Source organism: Archocentrus centrarchus, chromosome 7 (assembly GCF_007364275.1).
Source record: "Archocentrus centrarchus isolate MPI-CPG fArcCen1 chromosome 7, fArcCen1, whole genome shotgun sequence".
Classification (NCBI taxonomy): Eukaryota; Metazoa; Chordata; class Actinopteri; order Cichliformes; family Cichlidae; genus Archocentrus; species Archocentrus centrarchus.
This window is the reverse complement of record NC_044352.1, coordinates 14,028,596-14,043,010: the sequence shown is the minus strand read 5'-3', so window position 1 is coordinate 14,043,010 and position 14,415 is coordinate 14,028,596.

Below are 14,415 nucleotides of genomic sequence, written 5' to 3'. Positions count from 1 at the left end.
ATGGCTCTGATTATTTTAATTGCTCATAAAAAAAGAATCAAGTAACTGAGAGAGCCATTACTTCATTCAAATAAACATAAAAATTAATTTAATTAATAATAGTTTGACATTTATCACAAAATAAATATGTTTGTTAATATCACACGGTTACCGCAAAGATAAATCAGCTCTCAAAGAACTAGTACAATGTGTGTGATACTCAGCAGAAACAGAGATGTTCTTTGAGAGGGGAAAGTTATTCAGGCTCAATTGAGGCCACATCTTGCACACTGGGAAGGAGTTGAATGTGTCCCAGAAGAAAAGTGTTTGTCCACTAATGGTAGGGTACCGGTGTAATTGATGAGACTGCTTGGGCGGACTGTCACGGTGATGACTTGCTCAGTCGGGGGAGTGGGAGCTGTCAGGTGATAGATTACTTGCACATCTGCTTCATTCACTTCTGGGCCACAAGTTGCTACAACAACTCCAGTGCTGCAGAGAAAATGCAGGGCAGTCTCTAAGAGAGGCCGGCCAGCGTGTCAGGGAAATGTTAACGATGCAAAAGCCCACAGTCGTTTATAGATTCCACTCTCATCGGCCTGGAAGTGGAGTGAGGAGATGGGCCAGAAGGTGCTGATGGAAAACCTGCTCCCAGTAATCTTCAATGATTGACAAATGTAGCCTGTAAAGTTTTCACCCGTGCTGTATATTAGAGACTGTCCAAATGGGCATGTTCTCTGTAAAAGCACCTTTTTTTTACGCCTCCTTTGTGAAAAAAACCCCCAAAAACTGAGACACATGAGAATTCAAGTTTAATTTACAGTAGATTAGCCATATCATGTGTCATTGGCAGTGATAATCTACCTAGAATAAAGGGAAAAGGGCGTGAAGGGATAATAACAGGGGCTTGTCTCTCTCTGACAAAGGCTTTTAGCTTTCATAATATTGATACAAAAGACTCGCACATAAGAAAAGGCAGCTGCTCAGAAAGCTCTGGTTAAAACTAAACTAGTGTTTTGTGTGCAAGACACACATCCCGCTATCTCAAGAACAAAACACTTGCGCCTCAGAGACCTTTATATGTGTCACCCATTTACTTTCACTTGCAGCGATCTCAACGCATGAATGACAGGGGCAAAATCCCAGCTTTGTGCGGATACTCTGAATGTGGCGCTCTAAAGTTACAAGGTGCCCCTTGGTTCTGCTAATGCAGATTTGGAAGATTTACACCGCGAAACCTTTGATGCTATTCTTTACAGAAAAACACGCCTTTTTCAAAACAAACAATGTAGTTTAGCTACTGTTCCAGGTAATCCACCTGCACTGTTTTCCAGTCAGGTGCAAACCCCCGCCACACAGAGGCCACAGTCACTTCGTACTCGAGTCACAAGAACAAAATACCACCTTCTTTGATAAGTCAGACACCCTGCAGGATCACTGGATTGCTAATTATACTCTTAGCTGTGTTTCTCCATAAACAGGACCAGGCCCATGCCAAGATGTTCAGAGGTGTAATATCCATGTTGCTCTGAAGTGGGGTAGTGTTACCCTTTGGAGTTTCATTTATAAACACGCACACATAGACACACAAACACACGCGTTCAGCCATCACCTGCGGTAGCTGGAAATTGGTGGTAGCTGCAGATTTATGTTTAGTAGTCTGGCTCGCTCCCTTTGTTATTGCTGGCCGACTGCCACGGCTTCCCTCTCTGCTCCCATGACCTGATAGATCGGGGCAGCCCAGCGGTGAGCTCCAGCCAGCAATTAGCCTCAATGCCAGCGATGAGCCTTTAAAATATATTTAAGCAAGACCCATCCTGCTCTATGTTTTATCATTAGATCAAGCGTGACTACAGCAGTGATCAGATTTATAGCCAAAATGTGAATCTGTTTGATGTTGCAGACATGAGTTGGAACTAGCGATTGAATTTAGGATTTAGTTTCAATTCATATAATGAACCCAAACCCAATGAACCGCTTACAAAGTGAGCAGATTTCTTTATGCAGTCATACTTCACACCTGTAGCAGATTACACATGAAACGAAGAAGATGCTACTGAAAATATACCACCAATGAATAGGGAAATGATTCAATTTCACAGTTGGAGTGGTTCAATCATACATCTCACAAGGCTTTCATTAGCACATGGCTCTGAGAGTCTATTCTGTTTTAACTGTTTCCAACATTTCACTCAAACAAGTGGACGGCACTAAAGACAATAATTTGAAGGCGGAGGAGGAGAAAGAAAACGTGCTTCCCAGTTTTTCTCTCCCCTCTGCTCTCTCTGACCATAAATCTTCTGACACATGATTATGTCAGTCATACTTTTGTTTTTCCTCTGGTTGAGACATGCACAAGCACCTGAGCGCTGCACAGTAAATTGCAGAGCACAAGGTTGTCTTTATGTGATTCCAGAGATACTGTATGGGTGCAGAGCTCACTCATGCACTCTCTTAACTCTGTTTGAGGCTGCGATGGAAGTTGAGATAGCTGAAAATATCCACTCCCCACAAGAGAGATCCACAACTGTTTGGCCCTCACAGGGTCTACCTGACTTCCCATGGTCTATCTGATTTTACAGGTAAACACAGTGGTCAAATAGCTTCAGGGTATTGTTGGTGGCATTAAGGTAAGAATACAGGCTGGATAAGCTCTCGGGGGGGGTATTTTGAGTTGCACATTTAGAGTGATTTGAATGAACATACCAGCCCGCTTAACCTGCTTCTGAAAGCTTTTAAAATATTTAATCACGGAACAGAAGTGCATCTGAGACATGGGGTAATAAGAATTTTGAGTGAGTTTGTCAAAAGCTGCCTTTGATGGTGTGAAATGGTGTGTCTACAAATGATCTGAGCACCCCATATGATACTTTTCCTTGTTTTTGGAGTGGTTTGGAACAGGGCTATAGAGGGCCCTCATGCCTGCCCCTACCCCAGAAGACGTCACCTGAGCTAAGCTTACAGTAATCCTCCAATGTCTCGAGCATCCTGACACGGGATGTTTTGAACAAAAACACCAAACTCACTACAACCCCGTAAGACTCAGAGACGCTTAGGAAATATCACGGATCATCATCCGGAATCATGACAGTCAGCTGGTCTGGCAGCACCTGACAGCCTTTCCTTGCCCTTCCAAAGAAGATGACACTATCTTCTCTCTTTGATTTGATTGTTTCTTGTTGATTTCACAATGCAGCTCAACTATACTCACGTCTGAGGAAACATTTTCCCTAAAAGTGCTCACCTCACGGAGACCCAACTTTTAAATCGATTTGTAATGGAGCGAACCAATCACTTAATCGGTTTTCCAGTGCTTCAAGCCTATCATTTCTTTGACGGTCCACAAGAAAAGAAAGGTGCACAAACAAGCTGCTGGGATGTAAACATTCTGCGTGTACTTTACGGATGGTGTCATAGCTTCCAAGTTCCTCTCTCTTGGCTGAGTTCAGAGGGAGTTGCAATGAATTCTCTCCTCTAGCATATTGCAACCTGTCCAGACACGCTCCTAAATGTATCATTGCAGAAAGCCATGAAACAATTTGAGCTGATGCTGCCAGTTTAAATAACTAAACCGTGTGGTCAGAGCTATTATATCATTAATCTTCTCCTTCTCTCCACTCATGCTTTGCCAAGATATGGAAACACCCTCACCTTCAACCCAAAAGAGGTAAAGAGATACCTGAAAGTACTTCTTTTGATATGTATCCCTCAATGCTGGTGACAAAAGTGTTTTGAAGTCAGTGCCATGGACCCTTTCAATCATGTTATCTTCATTTCACTGCCTGCTGCTGGATTGACATGCATGTTCCAGAGGAGTCTTTGAAATGAAAATATTTTCGCTACAACGATTTGAGTCCCACCTCTGCGTCCATGGGACTCTAACTGGTCTTAGCATGTGGTTAACTGTGCACACAGTGTCATGAACTGTAATAACCACTTGTATGAGAGTTTTATGTCTGTGTGGCTCCCTGTAAATAATAGCCAGTGTTGGCTGTAAACAAGGTAAAGGCCTGATGTCTGACAGGTGGTGTCTTGGGTCATTTTGCTCATTTGTCATATTTTCCATTTGTAGCTCTTTCCTATACAATGCCTGCATATTCATTATTATGTTCCAAATCCACTTTTGAAAAATGTAATTGAAAAAAAAAAAGGAGTTGATGTGCACCAAATGACCCCAGAGTTGTGGAGGTTACTCAATGACAGTGGTAGATGAGGCTGTGACAGTGGTGGATGATCCTACAGTTCAGCTTAAGGTCAGAGGTTTGTCTGTGGGGCAGGGATGGATGCTCTGAGGTCAGCTTCAGTGATGGTAATGAGATAGAACAAAAAGAGAGACAGGATAAAGAGGGCAATGAAGGGGAGCGAATCTCACTTTCACTCTCCTTTAATGATTTTAAAGAGGCTTTATACCTGCAGTACATTGATTTATGGTTATTGTAATGCTATATTGCGCTTGTTGTCTTTGCAGTACTGAGCTCAGGCAGTACAAATGGCATTTCTTTGGACGGTCATTCATTAGTGAGTGTCTCCTCCTGGCCTAGTTAAAGCCAGAATGAAAGCCTGATGGACAGTGACTCTTGATACTGTGCTAGACAATGACACCCTAAAGGGTTTCTGGGAGGAAGTCTTTAGACTCTTTGCTCTTTGGCAAGCAAAGAAATGACCCTGTCATACACTGACATTGATATTAGTAGGGCATGCAGAGAGAGAGCTGCTCTGTGCAGAGTCTCCTCCATTATTTATCTCCTACCGTTGCCACAAGGGGAAGAATAAAAAGCGGGATCTGGACTATGATCTGATGTCATTTGTGACTCCTGAAGAGGGAACAAAAGGAGCTGGCACAGATGCCGCAGCGATCAGTTCCATCATAAATCACCGCTTTTCAAAAGCCTAGGTGTCTGGTGACAAGATGTGACGGCTGAACAAAGCGGTGTCTGCTGTGACAGAAACTCACATGAAGTGGAAGTAGTTCTTCACACTGCTTAAGCTTATGGTTTCTGCTGGGAAGAGAGATCCAGAGCAGACTGTGAGCATAAGGACGCATTCCAAAAAATGTTTTTCTTTTAAAAAAAAAATATGTCAAACACAGGCTGATGTTAGGAGGGGCTGCAAAATAAATGTGCACAAGTTTGGCTATTTGGTGTGATCCTTTTTTATTTCTATCATTTTGAAAATTCACGCTGAATCTCAGCAAACAAAATGTTAACTTGTGTGACAGTTTAGTCTAGCAAATCAACTTGTTATCATGTTTGCATGTATAGTTACAATATGAAAACTCAGCATATTAAACAAGGTTGTTGGAATTATTTTATTTGCTATTTTCTTGTGTCTTTATTCTTTAGATATTCTTTCTGTTTAAACCCAAAGGGTTAAAACTGCCATTAAATTATGGCTCAATGCCAAAATGAACAGAGTTCACTGGGCACTTGGGGGCAGCAAAAACAAGCAATAAACACTGACAACGTCACTTTTTTTGGACAAACTAAACAACCTTTCCCATATTATGGAAATTTGTGGAGTAGTAATTTGGAGTTCAGCTTCTAGCCAGCTATAAAGCTGTTCTATGCAGTATGAAACAAAACTTTAAGGCTTTATGCTGTAAAACAAAAACAACAACTTAAAGGAGATTTTCTATAAAGTCTTGCAGGACTGTAAAGGGTTGCAGGACTGAGCCGGGGTACACCCTGTACAGATCACCTGTGTACTGCAGGGTTCACGAATATCCTGATGGGAGAAATCTCTTGAATGAGATTGGAGACAGACGACCAGCTAGCTGGCCATCGGATTTAAACCTAGAACCTTCTTGCTGTGAAACTATCCCACCCGCCAATAATATGAAAGGGTTTATTAAAGAATGGCACTATGGTGCAGTGGTTCTGAGTTCAGACCTGCTGGTTGGCTAGGATCTTTCTATGAATATTTGAATATTCTCCCCGTGCCTGCTCCAGCCTGCAAGTTGATTAATTACTTAATTAATGTGAGAGTTAGTGGTTGTCTGTGTTTCTGTGTTGGCCCTGTGAATGGACTGGCAGCCTGTCCTGGGTGTATCCCACCTGTTGCCCAGTGACAGCTGGAAGAGACTCCAGACCTCACCCACCTCTCACCTCTTGGTGGAAAAGCAGTCAAGAAAACAGAAGAATGGATGGCTGCTGCTTTAAAGACTAGTCACAAACTGTCTAGAGAGCTTTTAGAAGTGAAGTGTGCATCAGAGCAGCTTAACAGGTGAATGCTTGCTACTTTTGGGAGGCTTTTTCAAGGTGGAATGGGATACATAGGCTGTTATGATGTCAACCCACTGTGCTGCAGCAGTAAAGCTGAATACTGCCAGTTGTAAATTCATGATCACCCATTAGGACAGTGTGGTCCAGACAGGTCCAAACTGTAGATAAGTTATTTCTCAGTTGTGCTGAAGAGTATGCAAACTACTAAAGGCAACATGAGGGAACAAACAAGCTAAAACAGTTACAATTAGTAAGGCAGACTAAGAGCAGTTCTTCATGGTTTTATATATAAATATTTCAGAAAGTGTTTTAATGGGCTTAACATATTCTCCCCAAGAGAATCTGAAGTGAGTCTAAAATCTGAATGACTCTAAAATCTGAATGAGATATTCTAAGTTATAGTGGATAAAAGTACCACTCTGGTCTCTTTAAGTGACTAAATTACTATTATTATCAAGAGAAGATGATTTTGTGATATCCACAGTTAGCATGGTTTTCTCCTCTAACCCATTAGATAAAACTGATCTATGTTCTCATCAAGTTACGTCCCGTTTCCCGAAGAAGAATTAAGAAGGAAAAGAGAAGAATGTTTCGGGTTTGTCAGTGCTCAGATGACAGGTTTATCTTCAAGGGAGTCAGACAAACATTACCTCAGAGCTGCCTCCTCTAATGCTGCTGCAGACTTGCTGCACACCCGCAAAGACAGTGTCAGTTCACCGAGTCTGTACTGATCTGTCCTCAGGGAAAATTCCTTTCTACTACTGTCCCCCTGTGAAGCAGACTGTAGTTGTCACTCTTGGGTCATATGATGATATATTTGTGTGCTTCAGTGATGGAAAAATACCACTATTGTGCATGAACAGTAAGTCTGAAAGACGTGCAGGATTTAGATGGGGACTAGACAAGGTGTTTTAGATATAGAAAACACAGTGCTTAGGTTAAACTGCTTGGTGGATTATTAGTTAATTCCTGGATCAACTGTTTAGCTTTAAGGCTTTATATAGAAGAGGAGTTTGGGAAGGTGAGGGATATTTGAGGGCAACGTATCTCAGTCACCTAAAAAAAAAAAAAAAGAAATCTAGAAGTGGCAACAAACATGAAACAATGACTGAAAGTGAAATAACCTTTTGCTAAAAGTTACTGGTTAGATGTATGTGCAGTGTAAGAAAGACTATGTCCCTCCTTTCACAAGCTGCCTCAAAGCCAGTCATGCAGGTTTTCTGTAATTAGATGAAAAATGGCTTTGGTCCCTCCGGGGTTTTGGCCACATTTGAGAGACAGAAGAGGTATCTTTGCGTGCTTTTGTGTGTATGTATAACCGAGAAACGCTGACATACAGAAGAAGCAATGAAGGTTAGTATGTGTATATAGAGGCAGGTGGCAAATGAAAAGAAAACAGAACGTAAAGTATCTTAGTAAGGTCCTGTGCAGCCACGTTCCAGCATCGGTGATCCTCAGGAGGGAGGGATAAACTCTATTCTTCCAAAAGATATTCCCTCATTTGGTGTTTTGATGATAGTGTTACTGTTTTGATGATAGTGTTACTGTCTAACATGCCTGTCCAAAATCTCCCATAGGTGTTCCATACTCATGCTCATCAAACCCTTTAGTGAACCATGGTGCCCTATGGATGGAGGCATGGAGACTTCTCCCATCAGGATAGACATGTTCCATAAAAAAAAAACAAAAAAAGATCACTCAAGACATTTTTTAAAATTTGTTTTGCAGTGACCCCTTCCTCTAAGGTGCAGGGACAGGGTGGGGGTCATTTTCCTTAAAGGCCATGTGAGAAACTGGGACTGTTGTGGAGGGCCGCAACAATAAGCTTACAAATAAATAAAATGAATACTGAACAGAACTAAGTTGAGTTTATTGTTGCGGCCCTCCACAACAGTCCCTGCTTCTCACACTGAGAAAATTAATTGTCAACCCTTATTCTCAAGGGTAAAGTGGGCCCAAACCATACAAGTCTGTCTGTATGTGAACAGAAATCTTCAGCATGGGTGACAGTCTAATTCACTGGCTTGCACATATGACCAATATACCAAAAGTCTACTGCAGGAGCCTGGGATTGGGCCCGACCTGGGTTGTTTCCTGTGTGTTATTCCCCCTGGTGTCTGTCCATACTTTCTTCTCTGCTCTACTGTCCTATCAAACAAATATCAAGGCTAAGAAGGCCAAAATTAATCTAAAGAAGTCTTCAGTGCTATAAAATTCTCAGTATTATGATGATGAAGTGTCTGTAAGCATTTCTTTGATTTAAAGAATGTGACAGTCTGTCACGGCTGTGTGCGGGCAGGACCCCAGTGCAGGACAAGGCGAGAGCAGGTTCGGAGGGAAGTTTATTTGATAACACAAACAATTACAAAACAGAAAACTCGAAAGCAGAAACTAGGAACTCGAAGACAAAACACAGGCAAAAACTGACGAAGACCCGAACACTGAACTAAACAACACTGAGACTTAAATACCGTGAGACGTGATGACGGAAAGGGAAACAGGTGACAACACAGGTGAACGAAAAACACTAACGAGACAAGGGGAAGAAAACCTAAACACAAAGCACAATGAACACAAGATTGTCAGAATAAAACAGGAAGTGACCTAACCAAAAACATGCCGACTTAACACAGAGACTGACAAAGGGAGTGAGAACATGACCAACTAAACCAGACCTGGGACAAAGGAGAGACACTAAGAAACACAGAGAACTAAACCAAAGGGAACCTAAACACAAGAGGGTCACGACTTACACACACAGGAGAACAGGGAAAACCAGAACATGAAAAACCAAAACAGAAAACAAAGAAACTAAGATTCCAATACTAAACTATAACCAAAACTAGAAATAGAAATAAACAGAACTTCACAAATAGAAACCAAAAGACTGGGCCACTGGCCCAGGATCATGACACAGTCGGTAAAGTTTATAAACCAACATCAATCAAATCTAAATTACCACATCTGTCATCACCATGGAGTAGTCACACTGTTACAGTCTCCTTAAGAGTGTGTGTACAACTCCAAATGCCACTGGCATTGAGCATCCTTGGTTTATTCTCCAAGACTACTGTGATTTGTGTTAAATTGTGTGAGATTCCTCCCTAAATCCTGGTAATCAATCAAAACATTTCCAAAACAAGCCTTGGGTAATATTTTCAGGAAAAACCCTGTCATGTTTTTCCTGCGGAGGAGGAGCTGAAGATGGCTTAGGTGAGTGTAAACCCCCGCTACCCCCACCCTCCCATCCTGGGTGAGTTTATGATTAATCTAAGTTGTATCAACAGAATCAATATTTTTGCTCTGCACAAGAAACAAGCTTTGAAACTCACAATATCTGCTAACTAGGTTAATCTTTGGCCCAAACAGATGTTGTCTGCAGTTTGATAGATTTGGGTGAGAGTAGAAACTGTCTGGAGCTCTGAAGCCTGCCAGATGCTTCTGTATCAACACCTCTTTTATCACCTGATGAGAGTCATCCTGCCAACTATGACAGTAATTCTATTTAAGAGGGCCACACTGACGGCACTATCATCCCATCACGGATGAGTGGGACTGACTGAATGCACTTATTTACATTTGACACGTGTTTTCTGGGAGTACTCCTGGGTAGTGAGTGCTGTCGGCCAATGTTTGGGCTTCCTGAATTTATGCATTCAAAAAAAAAAAAAAAAAAAATCAGCACATTCTGTCAGAGTTCTGTGCCAACCTGCATAACTGTATTTTCACATGGAAACTGTGTTTTGTGTGTAGGAGAACACCACTAAATGGGCTGCTGTGATGTCAGGTTGATCCTCCTACATGAACACCCAAGAACACAATGATTAAATATCAAAACTCCTGATTCCTGCTACTGGTAGGAGAAAAAAAATACAGTCAACATACCACCTGATGACTTTCTGCCTTAGGTACACAGACTGTCTAATGGTAAGAAGAACTTGTGTTGCTTTACACTTGTCAGATTATACAAACACACATGACATGTCTCACGCTATAATCAACTAATCAAGTGGCAACAGTCAACAATACAGCAATGGGCTTTAAATAGCCTCAGGGGCAAGTCGACATGTGCTCAGTTTTATGGGAAGACCTGCACACTGGGATTTGGCAGCTACTTATACTCACAAGTCTAATTAAAATGTGGTAAACACTTCTGTATATTTATTATTGTTTAGCTGTATCTCTCACTCACAAAAACAGCAGAGTTATGCAGAAAGGCTTTTTTTTTTTTTTTTTTTTTTACATACCTGTGTTCTATGTGCAAGTCAAAACTGCACCTCATGTTAACTGATTCCTGCCTGTTCTTGTGTGCTGGAACATCGTGATGCATCAAATTTAATCCTAATGTAGATTAAGGATATGAATAAACAGTGCAGGTAAGGGAATCAAACAGATTAAGAGTTTTAAAGGAGCATTACGACAAATTAAACCGCTTTGCTGCTTTTGCAGACTAAAAATAAAAAAGTACTATTCTTTCAAATTGCATTGCTATTTTGCACTGCTGTGCAAAATAGATTAATATTCATTATTGTGGACACATAATAACTGGGAACTATCAGTTTTAAATGAAGTTAATATTATTCAAGACCCCAAATAACTTATTTTTTTTTAAAATTTGCAATCAATCTGATCTTTTCAATCGCATCAAACACACTCATACTATTTTTGGATCCTTGTCGTCTTCACTGACAGACATTATTTTTGGGAATGCTAAAAACAAATCCCTCTTCACATTTTCTTTTCAGTACAACATGCCACAGCAGAGTCCACAACTGTATGACGATTGCACCTTGAAGAGGAAAAATGCCTTTTGAAATAACAAACACTTGAAGCCAGCTCATTACTTGGGTGACATTGTTTCTTCCAAGGCAAGCCTCAACTCTTCATCATTATACAACTCTGCCCATTGCTCACCAAAAGAAAATTTATTACCCTTGCTCAAATCCACTTAGAGTAGACAATATGCATTCCATAACTGGTTGGCTATGAGAGCCAAGCAGTTTGGGATGAATGCTTTGCACCAGCTGAGGAGATGTTAGGTTTGAAGCCATGCCTCCAGTGATTTTGGCCACAAATAGATAAATGCAGGGTAATTAGTGCAGGCTTTCAAGAACAGTAAAATCATTCCATGTTTATAAGGCTGTGTAGCTGTGCTAGCAGCTCTGGGACTCTGCAGCTAGTAGGCGCAGCAGTGCTTTGAGCTCAATGCTAATGCTACACTCCTAATATGCTAACAGTATTATAATTCATAATATTTTACCCCTGCTAAATTATTCCATGTTTGTAAGACTGTGTAGTTGTGCTAGCAGCTCTATGACTCTGCAGCTAGTAGGCGCAGCAGTGCTTTGAGCTCAATACTAATGCTAGACTCCTAATATGCTAACAGTATTATTATTCATAATATTTTAACCATGTATCTCAGCTTTTACATTAATATGCCAAACAGCTTATTTTGCTAGTGACTCATTTTGAGCTTCTGTTACCCCAGGTCCTGACAATCAGGTTTGTCATCATTTGAGACTCAATGCAAAGAGATATTGAGATGAGATTCTGCAACCACTGTCAACCCCATATCGCCACAGATTGGGACCGAACTCTATCCTTCAAGATGACAATGCTCACGGGGTTTAATAAAAACTACCTCCAGAATTTCTGAGTGGAGAGGATGGAATGGCCTGCCTGCAGTCCTGACCTCAACTCCACTGAACACTTTTTGTCATGTCCCTGGGTTTTGGACCAGGAGTTTTGAGTCATCTTGCCCCAGCTGTGGCTGTCTGCACTTAGACATCAGGACACTGTTGGTCACATTCAGAAAGGAAGAGGAGGTCTGGGGTCTGGAGAGAGCAGAATTGTGGTCCAAAGCAACTCATGCATAGTGCAGAGGCTTGGTGGTGGAAGAGGTATGTCAACAGGAACAGGCAGGGAGATGTGCCAAAGCTGTTGCTCAGGCAAAGCTTTGGCACATTTCAAATATTGAAAAGAAGAGGCTTACTTGGAAGGAAATGTGGCGCATGGATGTTCACCAAATCAGCTTCCTCATTCTTTCCACATTTGATGCCCTACCATCTCCAGTCAACCTGAAGCAATGGTGTGGAGAAGATCCAAAGTGCTCGCACTGTTCTTCTCCAGCCAGCCTGAAACACATCCTGGTAGGCTCCTCTGCCACCTAAGTCTATTCCTGTAATAGCATTTGTGAATGCTGGTACAAAATCAAAAACAGGCAATACAGTCAAGGAACATCTTGGCCACTTTGGGGAAGCGCAGGACTGGAAGCTGGTGGTGGACCAAAATCAGCGACTGTGCTTTCCTCCAACCCGACCTTGTGCTGTGGTCCTCTTCACTTCACAGAGCTTTAATTATTGAACTAATAGTGCTGTGGGAGGAGTCCATGGACAAAGCCCACAAATGGAAGAGCCTTAAGTATGCTGACCTCGCAGCTGATGCAGAACAATGCGGCGGGAATGTGAGGGTCTGCCCAATCGAGGGTGGCTGCAGAGGGTTTGAGGGCATATCAACTACTAGGCTGTTGAAAGACTTAGGAATTAGAGGTGAAGTCTTGCGGCAGCCCATCAAGGCTCTCTCCAACGCAACGGAGTCACTGACTTGGCTTAAGAGGAGAGATACCACCTTCAAAAGAGCAGACCTGATGGCAGTGTAAGAAGAGGATCCAAGCAGAGTGGGGCACACCTGGGATGCCAGGTGCTGCTGATGAGCCCTTTGGAGGTGTTGTGAGATCATCATCATCATCATGGAAACACCAGGGAAGGAGGGTACCCATCCATCCATTTTCTTCTTCTTATCTAGGGCTGGGTCGTGGGGGCAGCAACCTAAGCAGAGAACCCCAGGCCTCCCTCTCCCCAGCCACCTCCTCCAACTCATCTGGGGGGACACCGAGGCATTCCCAATCCAGTTGAGAGATATAATCTCTTTAGCATGTCCTGGGTTTACCCCTGGGCCAGTAGGACATGTCCAGAAGGCCTCACCCGAGGGGCACCCAGAACGTATACTAGTCAAATGCCCGAACTACCTCAACTGGCTCCTTTCGATGTGGAGGAGCAACGGCTCTACTCTGAGCCCCTCCTGAAAGACTGCACTCCTCACCTTATCTCTAAGGGAGACACCAGCCACCCTTCGGAGGATACTCATTTCTTGCTGCTTGTATCCGCGATCTAATTCTTTCGGTCACTAACCAAAGCTCGTGTCCATAGGTGAGGGTAGGGACGTAGATCGACTGGTAAATCGGCAGCTTCATTTAAACACTCAGCTCCCTCTTCACCACAACAGACCAGTACATCATCCGTATCACTGCAGACGCAGCCCCAATCCGTCTGTCAATCTCCCACTCCCTTCTCCTCGTCCACTCGTGAACAAGACCCCGAAACTCCTCCACCTGGGGCAACAACTGGTCCCAGAGCCAGAGTGGGCACTCCCTCTTTTCTATCTAAGGACCATGCCCTCAGACTTAGAGGTGCTACTTCTCATGCCAGCCACTTCACACTCGGCTGCAAACCATTCCACTGCGAGCTAGAGGCCACCACCTGATGAAGCCAACAGGACTGCATCATCTGCAAAAAAAGAGATGAGATTCTCAGGCCACCAAGGTGGAAGCCTTCTGCCATTTAGTTACGCCTAGAAATTCTGTCCATAAAAATAATGAACAGAATCGGTGACAAAGTGCATCCCTGGCAAAGCCCAACACCCACAGGAAATGAGTCTGACTTATTACCAGCTGTCTTAAAAGTTTCTTTCTGATTACTTTTTTAAGCTGAATGCAGTTATAAAAATATCTGAATTCTTTATGGACTTAACAGGAGATATTATTCAGTATCTACATCAATCACCAGTGCAAATATTCACCAACATGTTCAATTATACGCACACTATCTATATAATTTATATAATCTATATAATTTCTGGGCAGATTAACAAAGAGGAGAGGAGATAAATTTAGGGGGTCAGCAAACTTGTTAGAACTCATTCTCCAACTATTGTTCAGATTTCATGGCAATCAATCTCATAGCTAATCAAAATATTTAAGTCTGCACAAAAGTGGTGGACTGATTGAGAAACCAACATTATTACCCTAAGGCAGAATTCATTTTTGTATTCATGAGAATATATTTTTTGTATTGGAAGCATTAGAAGCATTGCCTTCATGTCCACAATGTGCTGAGATTGCCATTTCTGCTTTGAAGTATGTGTAATTTACATATTC